The sequence below is a fragment of the Hyperolius riggenbachi genome, chromosome 3 (genome assembly GCF_040937935.1).
Source record: "Hyperolius riggenbachi isolate aHypRig1 chromosome 3, aHypRig1.pri, whole genome shotgun sequence".
Classification (NCBI taxonomy): domain Eukaryota; kingdom Metazoa; phylum Chordata; class Amphibia; order Anura; family Hyperoliidae; genus Hyperolius; species Hyperolius riggenbachi.
In genome coordinates, this window is record NC_090648.1 from 261167247 (window position 1) to 261179746 (window position 12500).

The 12500-nt window shown below is 44.6% G+C and overlaps 1 protein-coding gene across 2 annotated transcripts in view; it reads left to right on the forward strand.

Annotated features, from left to right (window-relative positions):
- The window catches only part of LHFPL3 (LHFPL tetraspan subfamily member 3), a 79044-nt gene that overhangs the window by 33551 nt on the left and 32993 nt on the right, over positions 1-12500 (forward strand). The gene's annotated exons all lie outside the window — the stretch shown is intronic.

A 12500-nucleotide genomic window follows, 5' to 3' on the forward strand; every position in this document is an offset into this window, starting at 1 on the left:
AGGCCCTCACACCCCAGACCAGGAATACTGTATATCTTCTGTGTATTCTCTAGCATAGTTCCAGGGTGTTGAGATCAAGGCCCTCACACCCAAGATTAGGGAACTGTATTATCATTTATGTTATACTCCAGACTAGTTCCAGGGTGTTGATGATCACGGAACTCACACCCAAGACTAGGCATTGTATTTTATCTGTTATGACCTTCTGCTTTCCTGACCATCCCTCTGCTTTCTGATTCGGTACCACGCATATCTGATATCACGTTGCCAAACCCTGCCTGTCTTGGATACCGAATCAGCCTTCTGTCTTTGTACCTTATCTGTCTGTCTGTTGCCGACCTGGCTAGTCCGACCTCGAGAACTATCTCCTCTGTTAGAGATAGTTCACAGACCTGTCAGTGACACTCCACCCTTGGTGTCACTCACACTCTGGTCCTTCCTTCACTCAGCCTGACTCCCCCCTTTTGGGAGCCTCAGGCCGAGGAAGGAGCCTGTCCTTCAGGCAGTATCCCATACTGCCTTGTATCCCCTTTACGGGGACCCTCCTCAAAGTATTACTGTTGCACCAAACACTACACTCTCTCAGGTGTCTAGAGGTTAGACATATCTGATTATTGACGATTCCGCAGATCCTCAATAATCGGGTATATCTGTATTCTTGGGGATACTGCGGATCGCCAAGGATCAGATACTCTCTCTGGTTGCTGACACCGATCGTTACACTCAGATTTGCTTGCCTCAGACACCTCCAAAACTGCACCAACAGCAGGTACTTCAACCTCCTCCTCCTCACACGTTACGTCCCTATTGTCGCCTAACTCAGACATATGAGGTGGTGTAACTTGTTTAGCGCCTTCATCTGATTGTAACAATAATGGCTGTGCATCAGTGATTTCGCCACCAAATAACTCCTGCGAACTGTCAAATGCAGCGGATGTGGTGCTTGTAGTAGCGCTGGTGGTTGCGGAAGATGAGGTGTTCTGTGTTAAATAGTCAACCGCTTCCTGACAATCTTGAGAGTTGATGGGATATGCCTTCTTCTGAGCGCTGTACTTTGGTCCAGGACCGCATGAAATCACATCAGCACAACCTCGCACAGACCTGCTGGATGGCCTTCCTCTGGGTCTGCCTCTACCTGTTTTGTCCATATTGGGGGGGATGAAGTGAAAGGTATGCACTGACTTGACTAATACAATGTGCAGTCACACAGGTGCAGTTAACAGGTATGCACGGAGTGGTATATCACACTGCGTGCACTCACGTAGGTAGGTGGGTGCACTGAACACAACAGGTAGGTATATGCAGTGATGGGTATTACAAATGTGCACTTGTCACACACACGTACTGTGAACAGGTACAGTGACTGGTGGTATTAAATATCACGCTGCGTGCGCTCACGTAGGTAGGTGGGTGCACTGAAGTGAACAACAGGTATTTATATGCAGTGATGGGTATTACAATGTGCACCTGTCACACACAGACAGGTACCGGACAGGCACAGTGACACTGCATGCTCTCACGTAGGTAGGTGGGTGCACTGTGAACAACAGTTAGGTATATGCATTGATGGGTATTATAATGTGCACCTGTCACACACAGACAGGTACCGGACAGGCACAGTGACACTGCGTGCGCTTATGTAGGTAGCTGGGTGCACTGAAGTGAACAACAGGTAGGTATATGCAGTGATGGGTATTATAATGTGCACCTGGCACAGTGGTAATTATACCACCAAGGGGCCAAAGGCCAGCTGCGAATGACTGACAGGGCTGTATATAATGCAAGTAGGCCACACCAAAAAAAAAAAAAAAATAGATCACAAGAACAAGATTAGCTCTCAAAAGAGCTGTTGAGGGGTGCTTTTTTAGCAATAAGAATCAGCAAGGAGCAAGCTAACAAGCCTACAAGAGCCTAACTAAGCTTTCCCTATAGCTCTCTGCACAGCAGCTCTCCCTTCTCTAATTATTGCAGGCACACGAGTGAGTGAAAAGCCTGACGCTGCCTGCTTTTATAAGGGGGGGTGGGGCTCCAGGAGGGAGAGTAGCCTGATTGGCTACAATGTGCCTGCTGACTGTAATGTACAGGGTCAAAGTTGACCCTAATGATGAACTATGGGGGCGAATCAAACTACCGGAAAAGTTTGCGGTTCTCCGCGAACGCGAACCATGGAAATTTGCCGGGAACCGTTCGCCGGCGAACCGTTCGGGCCATCTCTACCCATGACCCAGCTGGGGTCGGCAATCATATGGAGTAGACAGTGGCAGCTTGATGGACAGACTTTTAGGCTAGAAGATGCCCCAGGTAAGTAAAGCTTAACTGTTTTATTTTACCTCAGATATCCTATATAAAGAAAGGACACTAATAAATAAACATTGTTTTAACAATCATGGGGGTGTATTTACTAAACTGCGGTAATCAGAGTAACATGCGTAAAGTCTTAGCACAGGATGTGTAGAGCATAACACAATACACTACAGGCAATGCTTACCACAGTTTTGTTAATCTACCTCATGGTGTTTCATAAGGCTTCTTATCTTACAACAAAGTAAATTTAACTAAATCGTAAACAATCTTTTAATACAATTTAAACAGCACATTCATCCAACACAGTGGAACTCATCTTCATAATAAAAAAAACTTGGTCTTTTAAACCGTAGACCTTTGATTTATAGGATATAGTATTTATCAATGTTAAGTGGAATTGTGGGTAAAAGGGTACTGCAGCTGTCTGCACTCTTATCGAATCAGCCCCGTAGTGTGGTAAGCGTGTTTGTTAATTCGAGATTTTGATAATACAGGTAGGCCCCGACTTACGAATGCCCGACTTACAAACAACCTGCCAATATGAACGGCATGGATTCTGTGTACCCATGGGAGCAAGTCAAAAAAAAAATTTGAAACTGGAATTGTAGTTTTTAAGAAAATCAATTTTAAAAAATTCAAAGAAAAAATGGCTTTTAAACTTGTATAAGCAGGTACAGAGAGCAGAGGTGACACAGAGGGGACACTGGAGGCACAGGGGGGCACAGAGGAGGTACAGGGGACAGGGATGGCACAGTGTTCTGACTTAAGAACAGGTTCAGGTTAAGAATGAACCTACAGTCCCTATCTCGTTCGTTAACCAGGGACTACTTGTACCACATTTGTTTGAAGTATGCCTTAAATTTCACTTTTGTTATATAATTGCATTTAGTGTTACTGAAATATATCTTTACATTTCAGTCTGCAGCGAGCTAACAATTTCCTAAACTGACAATGAGCTTGAATCACTCTTCTTTGCACCCTATGTTTAGAGTACTGTTGGTGTCAGCATCACTTGTCCATGATCCTGCCTGTCTGTGTAGCGACATGCGCGCATGCTTCTGACGGTGGACTTATGTCTGTGGCCAGGGATGTATACCCATGTGTGCGGCATTACGCCAGAATCTGTATGCAGTGTTTGATACAGGTGCATGCGCGGTGTACACATTTACATGATAAAACAGCTTATAAAAAGCATCCTCTAACCAGTGGTCAGTGCTGATTCCTTTGTCAGCTATAGTGGTTGTTCTAGACCATGTTGTGTTTTGTTACCATTCCTAATAGTTATTGCTCTTGTTCCAGACCTGGCTTATCTGACTACTCTCAACCTTGACTCCCTGATCTGACCTTGGCCTGTTACCATGACCAGTGTTCCCCAACCCTATCCTCAAGACCCACCAAGAATGCATGTTTTGTGGAAATCCACAGAGGTAGTTAACCACCTTAGCGGTATGGACGAGCTCAGCTCGTCCATTACCGCCAGAGGGTGCCGCTCAGGCCCTGCTGGGCCGATTTTGATGAAATAAAAAGCAGCACACGCAGCCGGCACTTTGCCAGCCGCGTGTGCTGCCTGATCGCTGCCGCTCGGCGAAAGAGGGTCCCCCCAGCCGCCTGAGCCCTGCGCAGCCGGAACAAATAGTTCTGGCCAGCGCTAAGGGCTGGATCGGAGGCGGCTGACGTCAGGATGTCGGCTGACGTCCATGACGTCACTCCGCTCGTCGCCATGGCGACGAAGTAAGCAAAACACGGAAGGCCGCTCATTGCGGCCTTCCGTGTTACTTCTGGCCGCCGGAGGCGATCAGAAGAACGCCTCCGGAGCGCCCTCTAGTGGGCTTTCATGCAGCCAACTTTCAGTTGGCTCCATGAAATTGTTTTTTTTTTATTTAAAAAAAACCCTCCCGCAGCCGCCCTGGCGATCTTAATAGAACGCCAGGGTGGTTAATCAGCTCTGCTGCAACACTAATTACCTCACCTGTGATTGTGTGTTGTTTTCTGCAAAACGTACTGTTGGTGGGCCTTGAGTACGGGTTGGGGAACTCTGCCTTAAGGTGGCCATACATGGTACAATTTTTCAATTAGATAATTTAGTTCGATTATTCCATTAGATCGAATATAAAGATTTTTCCAGCATGTCCGATAATTTTTCCAGAAAAAACGGGATAATCGTTCGAATTTCTTGCACGAAAAAAAAAATATTTTCAACTTTCATTCAATTCGATCATTTAGATCGAATAAACGGGAAAATCGAACGTTTTTATTGTACCGTGTATGGCCACCATTAGACTGCTACCAGCCCCGATCCTAGCTTGTCTAACATTCTGATTTATCTCCATCTACGCTGACCTTTTGTCCGAATCTTGTTTCTGAACCTCTGTAAGGCACACTACATGTGATTCTGATTTTTTTATACGATCCAATTTTTGATTCCAATTAAAAAACGTAGCAGTATGCAGTATTTTTTTTAATCGGAATAAAAAATCGGATTGTATCGGAATCGCATGTAGTGTGCAAGAGGCCTAACTTGTCCCTGACCTTGACTTTTTCCTGGATTACACTACTGTCTCATCCTCCAACATATGTTGCTCCAGATCTCAGGTTCTCTACATTGTGGTGTCACTTGTCCTCCAAACCACTGTTTGTATTCCCTGAGTGCAACTTGGTTGCTCTGGTGAAAACCCATGGTCACTTAGGCTCTGCACTCTGGGAGGCCCTCACCACAGTGGAAAGGTCAACAGGAAAGTTTTCCAGGGTGAAGTGGGCACACAATCAGTCGCTTTTGGGTGTTTGATAAAGTGGTATAGGCAGTACCACAATCAGATACAGTCTGCAAGTATTATCAGCACATCACTGGTTACAGCACACACTTTATTGTGCCAGTTTCCGCAATGTATTCCAACAGTTGTTTCGGGGGGCACACAGGGTCCCCCTTTATCAAGGCATGTGGTTACATGCCATATTAAAACCAAACACTCTATATATCTAATTAATCCGTAACAGTTGTCATTAGACTATGCAGGAACTCCTATCTTTCTGCTAGTGTATTTAGTCACACAGGGTAGTGGCCTTCTACACACGAACGAGAGAGTACGGCGCTGGAGACTTGGGCGCAGGATTCAGCCGGTATATGGCTGATCCTGCTGCCGCACAAGTCCCGGCCGTATTAAATACTATTCCCCATCCAGGCCACCATGGATGGTGGGGAATGAAATAATTCAATTGCTGGAAGCCGAATTATTATGTTTTAAAAGTAACTTCAGCTCCGTCTTCTGAAGGCGCCGAAGTAACTCCCTGTGCGCTGCTATAGCCGTAATTCCTATTACGGCCTATGGTGGCGCCGGCTGTGCCGAAATCTCCATGCGCTGATTTCATCGTGTTCGTTCTACACATGTTACATGGTTCTTGTCTGCTCAGGGCTGCCTCTGCTGAGAATCTAGAGTGTGTACGGCAGTTCGACAACTTTCCCAACGTGTCACCAAGCGATCCAGAGTTAGGACTCATCTAGAAGCTTATGGTGCCTCTGTACAGAACTGAGGCCCCAGGCTGTCAGGCTGTCACCTGGAAAATCGAGTCCTTGTGTGCGTGTATACGCATCTTTACTCATTTCAACACCAGGACTAATATGTTAACTGACATTTAGAGATGGCCCGAACCTCCGATTTTCGGTTTGCGCGAACTTTCGCGAACCGCAATAGACTTCAATGGGGAGGCGAACTTTGAAAGCTAGAAACATTTATGCTGGCCACAAAAGTGATGGAAAGATGTTTCAAGGGGTCTAACACCTGGAGGGGAGCATGAATGAGTGGGATAGACGCCAAAAGTCCCGGGGAAAAATCTGGATTTGACGCAAAGCAGCGTTTTAAGGGCAGAAATCACATTGAATGCTAAATTGCAGGCCTAAAGTGCTTTAAAACATCTTGCATGTGTATACATCAATCAGGGAGTGTAACTAGAGTACTGCTTCACACTGCTTCACACTGACAGTCCAAACTCACTGTGTAATGCACCGCAAACAGCTGTTTGTGTAGTGACGGCCGTGCTGGACTGGTGCACACCATGGCCAGAGTGCAGGCCGTGGCGGTTTTCAAGCCTATATGGTTGCCGGGCTATGGTAGCTCAATTGTAGGACAACAGTGACTGTCAGGTAGGTATATGCAGTAATGGGTATTACAATGTGCACCTGCAACACACAGACAGGTACCAGACAGGCACAGTGACACTGCGAGCACTCATGTAGGTGGGTGCACTGAAGTGAACAACAGGTAGTAGGTATATGCAGTGATGGGTATTACAATGTGCACCTGTCACACACAGACAAGTACCAGACAGGCACAGTGACACTGCGTGCGCTCATGTAGGTAGGTGGGTGCACTGAAGTGAACAACAGGTAGTAGGTATATGAAGTGATGGGTATTACAATGTGCACCTGTCACACACAGACAGGCACAGTGACACTGCATGCGCTCACGTAGGTAGGTGGGTGCACTGACTGAAGTGAACAACAGGTAGGTATATGCAGTGATGGGTATTACAATGTGCACCTGTCACACATAGACATGTACCGGACAGGCACAGTGACACTGCGTGCGTACACGTAGGTAGGTGGGTGCACTGTGAACAAAAGGTAGGTATATGCAGTGATGGGTATTACAATGTGCACCTGTCACACACACAGGGAGTCACTGAATGTGCTGGGCCTGGCTGGCAGTGGCACACACAGTAGGAATTACCAAGGCTGTCTATGCAACACAAGTGTCAGTGGGACACACACACACACAAAAAAAAAATTAGATCACAAGAACAAGATTAGCTCTCAAAAAACCTGTTGATGGGTGCTTTTTTTAGCAATAAGAATCAGCAAGGAGCAAGCTAAGAAGCCTACAAGAGCCTAACTAAGCTTTCCCTATGAGAGTCTGCATCAGCTTTCCCTTCTCTAATTAATGCAGGCGCACGAGTGAGTCCAATGCCTGACGCTGCCTGCCTTTTATAAGGGGGGAGTGGTTCCAGGAGGGAGTGTAGCCTGATTGGGTACAATGTGCCTGCTGACTGTGATGTGGAGGGTCAAAGTTGACCCTAATGATGTAGTATAAGAGGCGAATCGAACCGCCATAAAGTTCGTGGGCGAATGCGAACCACCGAAATTCGCCAGGAACCGTTTGCCGGCGAACTGTTTGGGCAATCTCTACTGACATTAATACCTACCAGACTTAAGCAGAAATAGAGTGTGTTATATGCAAATAAAGTAATCAAATAGAAATGATGTGTGCAATTAACCACTTAAACCTAACTGGACGAGCAAATAAAATTTGTGGGCTTAACTTATACTTAGCACTGTTTATTGTAAAGCTATATTGGATGTAAATGGAGAAATAGTGTGTTTTTTTTTCTATTTTTTTACCTTCATTTCCCTTTAAAATGCATAGAAAATAAGGTAATTACTAAACAAAATGTTCACACACTAAAAGCCTAATTTGTCCTGAAAAAAACAATATATACCGTATATACTCGCAAGCAAGTCGAATTTTTGACCCCCCAAAAGTGGGCCAAAAGTTGGGGGGTCGGCTTGCTTGTGAGTCTCGTTGGTGGAAGGCTGCCTCCCCCCTGCCCCGCCTCCACCGCTGCTATTAGCTTACTGTGCACTTCCTCTATTCCCCTCTCTGTCTCCATCTCCCGGGCATGTAAATAGTTCGCAGCAGCTCGCTCCACGGCGGCTGCTGTGTGATGACAGGAAGCTGGAGGCAGAGCGGTTTCCATAGTAACGGCGATACACATCGCCATTACATGAACTATTTACATGCCCGGGAGACGGAGAGGGGAATAGAGAAAGCCGCACAGTAAGCTAATAGCAGCGGCGGCCGCAGGGCGGGGGGTGTTGGGTGAGGCGGGGGGCACTAGCTATACTGGGGCACTATACTAGCTATACTTGGGCACTAAACTAGCTATACTGAGCACTATACTGAGCACTATACTAGCTATACTGGGCACTATACTAGCTATACCTGGCACTATACTACCTATACTGAGCACTATACTAGCTATACTGAGCACTATACTAGCTATACTGAGCATTATACTAGCTATACTGGGCACTATACTAGCTATGCTCAATCACAAGAAAATGTATGCGTGCTCTACACCAAGCTTAACCCTTTCAAGTCTAGCTGTGCAAATCTGGCTAAAATGGCTTACCATGAGACATGCTCACGCAGAAATGCATCTGCTTTCGCATGCCAAACTTTTCAGGGTAAAAAAAAAATACTGCGAAGCAGTTGCCCTGCGGGAATTAGTTCATGCTATACAGCACTATCCAGCACTATCCAGGAGCGCCGCGGGGAGGCTTCCCATTGCCCCCATACAACTGGGGGGGGGCTGCGGGGCCCCAGGCTCACAGGAATCCGCTCTGCCTACAGCTTCCTGTCATCACACAGCAGCCGCCATGGAGCGAGCTGCTGTGAACTATTTACATGCCCGGGAGACGGACAGGGGAATAGAGGAAGCCGCACAGTAAGCTAATAGCAGCGGCGGCCGCAGGGCGGGGGGTGTTGGGTGAGGCGGGGGGCACTAGCTATACTGGGGCACTATACTAGCTATACTTGGGCACTAAACTAGCTATACTGAGCACTATACTAGCTATACTGAGCATTATACTGAGCACTATACTAGCTATACTGGGCACTATACTAGCTATACCTGGCACTATACTACCTATACTGAGCACTATACTAGCTATACTGAGCACTATACTAGCTATACTGAGCATTATACTAGCTATACTGGGCACTATACTAGCTATACTGGGCACTATACTAGCTATACCTGGCACTATACTACCTATACTGAGCACTATACTAGCTATATTTGGGCACTATACTAGCTATACCGAGCACTATACTACCTATACTGGGCACTATACCAGCTATACTTGGGCACTATACTAGCTATACTTGGGCACTATACTAGCTATACTGGGCACTATACTAGCTATACTTGGGCACTATACTAGCTATACCGAGCACTATACTAGCTATACTGGGGCACTATACTAGCTATACCGAGCACTATACTACCTATACTGTGCACTATACTAGCTATACTGGGCACTTTACTAGCTGTACTGGGCACTATACTGGGCACTGTACTAGCTATACTGGGCACTTCACTAGCTATACTGGGCACTGCCTACCCATACTGGCCACTATACTAACTATACTGGGACACACTGGGGGGGATCACACGGCCAGTGTTTCCTACCCCCGGCTTATATGAGGGTCAATCATTTTTTCCTGGTTTTTCAGGAAAAAGTTGGGGGGTCGGCTTATATGCGGGTTTGGCTTGCTTGCGAGTATATACGGTAGATAATTTAGGTGTGATTAGTAGTAATAAAGTTATTGACTAATGCTTTGGAGCAGTGCTGATATGTGAAAATTGCTCTTGTCCCGAAGTGGTTAATCCTTCTAATATAGCGACCTAAATGCAAAGCACTGACTTTTTTAAAAGTGGATTTTCCCTTGAAGGAAAGATTTGTTTATAGACTTCTGACAATCTAATACCAGTGTGCATATTCTTATGTACATTAGATTAAATACTTGCTTATTGTTTCCTTTTGCATATATTGCTTTCTGTATGGCTATATTTAGTGTGGGCCTAGGTACTATAACACATCTGTCTGTAGGGTAGCACTTTGCTTGTTTTCCATTTAGCATTCAATGATCCAAAAACACATGTGAAGATCTGCACAGCAAGCAGTTTTCCAGTTCTGAACTTCCCCTTACTTGTAAGGCTGTTTGGTTTGTACTTAAATTCCTAATCATCATATGCTTTAATATGTTGTGGCAGAAAATTCTGCTTTGTCATCAACCTTGATATGCTTTCATATATGACTGATTGCTGGCAGCAAGACTTTTTTTTATAATAAAACCTACTGCTGTAGGTAGATTTGCATTCTATATTTATCTTACAAATACACTGCTAGGTTATAGGTTAAACATGCATCTTCAGTTAATGTAAATCACCTCTCTCCTTGGAATTTTCCAGTAGTTGCACACAGAGTTTACCTTTCTTCAGTCTTCTCATAAAAAAAAATACAAGACTCACCTTGAAGATTTATAATCTAAAGGAAAATTAAATAAAGGTAGATCAACTGGATGTTTTCTTTCTGTATATAAATCCCTTTATGAAACACAGCATCCGTTATCATGGGTAACATCATCTTAAGTATTCCTTCACACGTATGTATTTATTGCGAGTAATCCATAATTATGTATAGATGCTTTTCAGAATTTTACTAATGCTTTCAATTAACTTAAATACTTATTCAGATTTGTTTATATAAGATTTTGTATTATTTAAGTCTCAAATTTTACTATAACTGATATACTGTGTCAAGTTCAAGTAACTCTGAGACCAGCATAACGTACCCCATGGGATACACATGTTGAAAATATAGGTGTCAGCATTCCAGTTTTTTATTGTAGTTGTTGTTTTTTTCAAACTTGGCAATACAGGCAGAAAGAAATGTGTACATTCTAAAAATTCTGCACCGAAGTACAAGAAAAGCAACTTGCTATAAAAAAAAAACTTTATGAACATTGAAGAGATAAGCAATCCTTGACTAATGCAACTCTGCAGATCAAGTCCCTGTGGTCTCCCTAAACATTTAGCTAAGGGGCACTGATTAAGGTAAGGTGCACATTTTGGATATCTGAGTAAACTGATTCACAAGTATGAAAGAGGATATCTACATGAGGCAGGTATCATCCCAAAACTAGGTTTGGCCTCTTTAATATCAGTTATCATTGACATACATTGCGGTTTCTTTACCAGGTGTTTCAAAAGAACACACCTTTAATCAGATAACTCAAACAATTAATAACATCTGCTTAATAAATCTCAGCTAGGATAGACATGGTATTTTTTGTCTGGAGTAAGTGAATTATCTGTCCATGTAAATGTCTGGGTGTTCCTAATGCTGGGGATACACGGTACGTTTCTATACCGTGTATCGAGCAGCTGATGCCGGGAGCTGATAATATTCAGGAGGTCCGATGACCCCGCTCGATCCCCGTCTGCTCAATCCCCGCTGGCGGACAATGGCAGGGAATCGAGCGGCTGATAAGGAGCGCCGGCGGGGATCGATCCGTGCGCACACGCGGACGAGCGGGGATGCGCTGGCATCGAGCAGCTGGCTCGAGCAGCTGGCTCGATACCGGCACATTATCGCGCCGTGTATGCCCAGCATAAAACTCATTTGAACTGAGACAGTTACTTTGAGTAATGACATAACAAAAATTCCCCAAAATAAAGTTGAAAGTGCCTTATTTTTCTTTGGATACTATCTGGAGATGTTCATTTGCTTCACAAAGGAAGCTGACACACCCTGTGATTTATAGAGAGATCTAAATGTGAATTACGCATTGAAATCATGCAAAAATGTTACTGGCATAACATGACATACATTATAAGGTAGCATAGGTTTTCATTTTTATTGTGTTTATTTAATATATAAGGTTTACTTTGCGTTACCTTATCTTACATTACCCAATGATACCCCTTACCCCTTATCTCACCTTACCCAATTCCTGCTTCATGTAGATATCGGTAACAGTTAAAGAGCAGTGCAGCAGGTGTCTGTGATTGGTGGGCGTGCAGAGCTATCCTTCCTTGATTGGGCCAACTACTTGCCCCTGTCATCTGATGGTTGCCTGCTCAGAGCTTGTTCCTATGATGCAGGGATACACTGTATGCCAGCCATGGAAGAGGAGCAGGCTGATAACATCCTGGTGTATAAGGTTACACTTCACCATGCGGAAAATCCCTGTTGGAGTGTTTGGGCAGCTGTGGAGAGACAAGCTATGTGAGGCTGAGCTGAGACTGGCAGAGGAGGGGGCGCCGCAGGACATGGCTGATGCTGAGTTGATGCTGCAGAGCTGCGATGCACTGAGATCCAAATTGTATTATTCGGACCATAAGATGCACTTATGGGGAGAAAAAGTGCGTTTTAAAAGACTACCGAAAAATAGAGTCATTGGTGAAAATGCAATTAAAGTCTTAGGCAAGCAGCCAGAGAGACAGAAAATTTCTAGAGAAGCATAATTACTGTATACCCTTTTTAATCCTGGTATAGAAACATATATATACTCTTGTTTACAGCATACTTGCAGCTAATTCGTCTTACAAAGACATTTAGTTGTATGGTGTGGATT